Source organism: Scardinius erythrophthalmus (assembly GCF_964197995.2).
Source record: "Scardinius erythrophthalmus genome assembly, chromosome: 5".
NCBI lineage: Eukaryota > Metazoa > Chordata > Actinopteri > Cypriniformes > Leuciscidae > Scardinius > Scardinius erythrophthalmus.
Genome location: NC_138225.1, coordinates 48,822,126 through 48,828,125, shown reverse-complemented (window position 1 = coordinate 48,828,125; position 6,000 = coordinate 48,822,126).

The following is a 6,000-nucleotide window of genomic DNA, read 5'->3' as shown; positions in this document are numbered from 1 at the left end:
GGAAAAAAACCCTAAAAGAAACCTTACAGCAGTATCAGCTGCATTATTTAAAACATACACTGTAAAAAAAAATCCCGTAGTTTTTACGGAAAAAAAACTGGCAGCTGGGGTTACCAGAACAATTCCGTAAAATATACAACAAAACAGTAATTGCTTTTACCGAATAACATGTACATTTTACAGTTTAAACCAGCATATAACACACTGGAGTTCTGTTATATTTACTGGTTTAAACTGTAAAATGTACGTGCTATTCTGAACAACATGTCAATTTTACAGTATAAACCAGTAAATATAACAGTAAATTTCAATAATATGATATAATGTTAATTTACCGTCCTATTGAAGTATTAATATCTGTTTTGTACACTGATAACCACCAATCACAGCAGTGATGAGAGTCACATGATCAATCAAAGCTCAACACAAGCAGTACTTCCACAAGAAAGTTAATACTAATATATATAGAAGCTGCACAGTGTCATTCACACAAACATTAAACACCATCATGGTAACACATGAAATTTTAAAAATGCAATAAACATTAATTTAACAACATTAAATGTAACATAAACCCCTAATGTACATAACTGATTAGAAAAAACGAAGAAAACTATGAAGAAACAAACATAGTTATTTCAACAAAAATACATCAAATGTGAAGTGTCACAGGGAATTGTGGTAATGTCAATTTACGTTTTTTCACTGTAAATTATACAATGAGTTGTGTACCGTTAAATCTATCAGTTATTTACCGTATATAATACGGAAACTTTCTGTTAACCAATTAACAGTTTTTCACTGTAGCAATTTTTTTACCGTCTTTTACCGTTAAAATTACGATCATTTTTTACAGTGTATGCTTTCCTATATACATATTCACTTTCAGAGAGAGAGAGAGAGTGTGTGTGTGTGTGTGTGTGTGTTATATTTTATATCAGACAGTAAACTTGCAGTAAACTCACCCTCGATCCTCACGATCTTGTCACAGTCCAGCTAGTCTCAGCAGATGTGATCCAGTGTCACCTGATGATGATCTGGCTGACTGTCCTGATCTTGAGGCTTGACGACCTCCACTTGCTGGTTTTCGGCAGTGGGGGGGACTTCAGGACTACTGGAAGGAGGTTCTGATGATTTTTACCCTCTGCAGTAAAGATATACATCTTCAAACTATATTTAATCTATATTCAAACATTCATCACATCGTGGAAAAAAATTCATTTATCTGCCTTTTTATAATGTGTGATGTGTTTTTTTTATATTGTGTGTAAATGATTTGCCCCGATCACACGTGACGCGTTTTTTTCAATGAGAGGCGCCTTTTTTTTTTCAATTGGTTTCCTATGACAGTGAGCGTTCTGCACGCTGGCTGTTTATGCGCCCCCAGGCGACTTGCGTTTTACCGCGGGTTACCAGGAGCTTAACGACTTCACGAACCAACTACCACAGTTTTAATAAAAAGTTAATAAAGTTAATAAAAGGCTGATTTGACGTTTGCTGTTTCGAATGTGCATGCGTCGCGTCTGAACGCGTTGTTGTCTTCGGAGCTCCATCGATTGATTTATAATTCTTGATTTCTCTTTAAACTCACTTACAACGAACATTTTCTACTTTTCCTCACCTCATAGTTACAACGCGGACTGTTGAGCAGACGCGTCTCAAGCCTAGTGATCCAATGCTGGATACTCTTATAGGTTACGTCCATGGATCACGGCTGAACGCGTCTTCTCCGCACTCATTTACAAACAAACATTTTTTCGCCAATCGTGCGTCTACTCTACACCCGTACCACTAAAAAGACGGATTATATCCAAGACTTCAGCCATAAATTAGTATTAATATTGATAGCATCACTGGTAGCGTCGTTGCTAACTTAACGTACTGTCCATCTGTTAAAATGGCGAATATATCAGATGTAAGTAGTCTACCTTTTGGTGCAGGTGAGGACACATTTGAGCTGCACGCGGTGCAGTCTGAGCTGGAAGCTGTTGAGAAACAGATCCACGACCTTTTAGTGAGAAAAGCCGAGCTGATAGACCGGCGTTTGGCTCTTGAAACATCACGCGCCGATGCACACAAATCAGAGATTAACGTTACAAACCCGCTGACTCCGACCTCGTCTACTCCGTGCGTTTCTCAACATCGATCCCGAGCGTCGAGGTCGCGATCAGCCATGGTCTCGTTCACTCCTGCTCCAACACGCCACCACGAAGCCTGGATATTTCCGCAGCGGAAGACGCGAGTCAGGTCTAGACCAAGAAAACTCTCTCCGACCCTCCCGGTTTTCGAGATATCAACACAAAACCGCTTCTCCCCTCTTCGCGAAACAGAACGCGATGCTGTGATCATCGGCGATTCCATCGCTCGTACACGCTACGTTAAATAAAAGTAAGGTGCATAGTCACTGCTTTCCTGGTGCTCGTGTTTCTGAAATCGCTGCTCGCGTTCCCGAGATTCTGAACGAGCGCGTCGGAACTGTAGTCTTGCACGCGGGAGTGAACGACATCAGGCTGTGCCAGACGGAAGTTCTGAAGAAAGACTTCAGGAATCTGATCGATACGGTACGCAGCACATCGCCTGATATAACGATCATTGTGTCAGGACCGCTTCCCACGTACCGACTAGGTCATGAAAAGTTTAGTAGATTATTCGCGCTAAATGAATGGTTAATGTCATGGTGCAATGAGCAGAAACTGCTCTTTGTAAATAATTGGAATCTGTTTTGGGAGCGTCCTAGGCTTTACCGTGCTGATGGCTTACACCCAAGCAGATTCGGATCGGATCTTCTGTCAGATAACATCCCCAAAATGTTAAATACCTTTTGACTAGTAACCAAAAGTCCAAATCATAGTCTCTGCTGTACCAATTTAACTAATATAAATAGTGTTGAACATTGCATAGAAACTGTGTCTATTCCTCGTTTAGTGAGATCAAATAATAAATCTACTGCAGGATCTAGAAAAAATCTAATTGTTATTAAAACAGAAAATGTTGCTATTAGTAATCAAAAACAATTTCTAAAGCTAGGTCTTCTAAACATTAGATCACTCACACCTAAGGCAGTTATTGTAAATGAAATAGTCACAGATAATAGCTTTGATGTACTTTGCCTTACTGAAACCTGGCTTAAACCAAATGATTATTTCGGTCTAAATGAGTCTACTCCATCAGGATACTCCTATAAGCACGAGCCCCGTCTGATTGGTCGTGGCGGCGGTGTTGCAACAATCTATAGAGATATTCTCAATGTTACTCAGAAAACGGGCTATAAGTTTATTTCGTTTGAAGTACTTGTACTAAATGTTACGCTCTTAGATGTTGGAAAAACATCCCTATTATCTCTAGCCTTGGCTACCGTATATAGACCGCCTGGGCCTTACGCTGATTTCCTAAAAGAGTTTGCAGATTTTCTCTCAGACCTATTAGTTAATTTCGATAAAGCATTAATTGTTGGAGACTTTAATATCCACGTAGATAATTCAAATGATGTGCTAGGGGCTGCGTTTACAGATTTATTAAACTCCTTTGGGGTCAAGCAAAACGTTACCGGACCAACTCATCGTTTTAATCATACACTCGATTTAATTATATCACATGGAACCGATCCAACCGATATAGATATCATTCCACAAAGTGACAATGTCACTGACCATTACATGGTAACTTGCACATTACGTACTCCTGTAATATATCATGCTGCGCCGCGTTATCGATTAGGCAGAACAATCCTTCCATCCACCATAGATAATTTTTCAAATAGCTTACCTGATCTGTCTCAGCTGCTGAGTGAACCCAAACAAACAGATGAACTTGAGGAATTAACTAGCACTATGAGCACCATTCTCTCTGGAACATTGGATATTGTTGCACCCATTAGATTAAAAAAGGTCAGAGAGAAAAGTAAAGCACTATGGTACAACAATACTACGCATGTTCTAAAGAGAGAAACACGTATTTTAGAGCGTAAATGGAAAAAAACTAACTTAGAGGTCTTTAGAATCGCATGGAAAGACAGTATGTCACGTTATAAAAAGGCCCTAAAAGAGGCCAGGGCTGAGCATCTCTGCAAACTCATAGAAAACAACCAAAACAATCCTAGGTTCTTATTTAACACCGTGGCTAGACTAACAAATAAACAGATGTCTCCTGAACAAAATATTCCGTTACAGTTTAGTAGTAATGATTTCATGAAGTTCTTCACTGAGAAAATAGAAAACATCAGAACCACAATTGTAAACGTTCAATCCTCAATCGCGCCTTATAATTCAGCCTCAATTATCACCCCGCAAGAACAATTACAGTGCTTTACAACTATAGAACAAAAAGAGTTAAATAAACTTATCACTTCATCTAAAACAACAACATGTTTACTAGATTCTATACCAACTAAACTATTGAAAGAAGTGTTACCTATAGTGGAAGAGCCTCTCCTCAATATTATTAACTCGTCTTTATCTTTAGGTTATGTTCCAAGAACATTTAAACTGGCAGTTATAAAACCTCTCATTAAGAAACCACAATCTGTGTTAGGCCCTCTGTTATTCTCAATATATATGATGCCACTTGGAAATATTATAAGGAAACATGGAATTAGTTTCCATTGTTACGCTGATGACACTCAAATCTATATTTCATCACGGCCAGATGAAAACGCTAAATTATCCAAATTGACAGAGTGTGTTAAAGATATAAAAGATTGGATGACGCGCAATTTTCTTTTATTAAATCCAGACAAGACAGAGGTACTAATCATCGGTTCAAAAAACCACCCACAAAACCTCTCACAATACAACTGTAACATAGTAGGATGTCCTGTTACTTCATCCTCTACAGTAAAAGACCTGGGTGTTATACTTGACTGCAACCTGTCTTTTGAAAATCATATTTCATATGTTACAAGAACCGCCTTTTTCCACCTCAGAAACATTGCTAAGCTACGTAATATGCTATCTGTTTCTGATGCAGAAAAGTTAGTTCATGCATTCATGACATCGAGACTAGATTACTGTAATGCTTTATTAGCTGGTTGTCCTGCAACCTCAATAAACAAGATACAGTTAGTCCAAAATGCCGCCGCAAGAGTTCTAACTAGATCAAGAAAATATGATCATATAACACCAATTTTATCATCACTACATTGGTTACCTATAAAGTTCCGTATTAATTACAAGGTATTGCTACTGACTTATAAAGCCCTAAACGGCTTAGCTCCAGTCTATTTAACCGATCTTCTATTGCCCTATAATCCATCGCGCTCTTTAAGATCACTAAATTCGAGGCTTTTGGTCATACCTAGGATATCCAGATCCACCAAAGGAGGGAGAGCATTTTCACATTTAGCTCCAAAACTCTGGAATAGCCTTCCTGATACTGTTCGTTGCTCAGACTCGCTCTCCCAGTTTAAAACTAGATTAAAGACGCATCTCTTCAGCCAGGCATTCATATAATTCTTTTAATCTGACAGGTAAATCTGACCTCTAGTTCATAAACGCCAGAGGAGAACTGGCCCCAAACTGAGCCTGGGTTCTCCCAAGGTTTTTTTTTCTCCATTAGGTCACCTGATGGAGTTTTTCGGTTCCTTGCCACTGTTGCCTTTGGCTTGCTCAGTTGGGGATATTTGGGGATATTTAATTTAATTAATCAATCAACGATACTATTGATCAGCATTACCAAACGTGGACGTTCCACTAGAAACAAACATTGATGTATTGTTTTAATTTATTACTGTGAAGCTGCTTTGATACAACCTATGTTGTGAATAAATAAATAAATAAACTTGACTTGACGTTTACTTGACTGACAGCACAGCTGTTTCGGTGGTTGCCTAGCAACATAAAAAACTCAAAGCGCACTGTGTGATAGAAAGAGTAAAAAAAGAGAATAAAAGAGTGTTTTACAAGAGTGTTTTACAAGAGTGTAAAAGATAGTTTGTGTTGTTCAAAGCTCATAATTTACCATCAGCACACCTGGATGGGGCTTCATCAGTGTCCTGGTCCACCT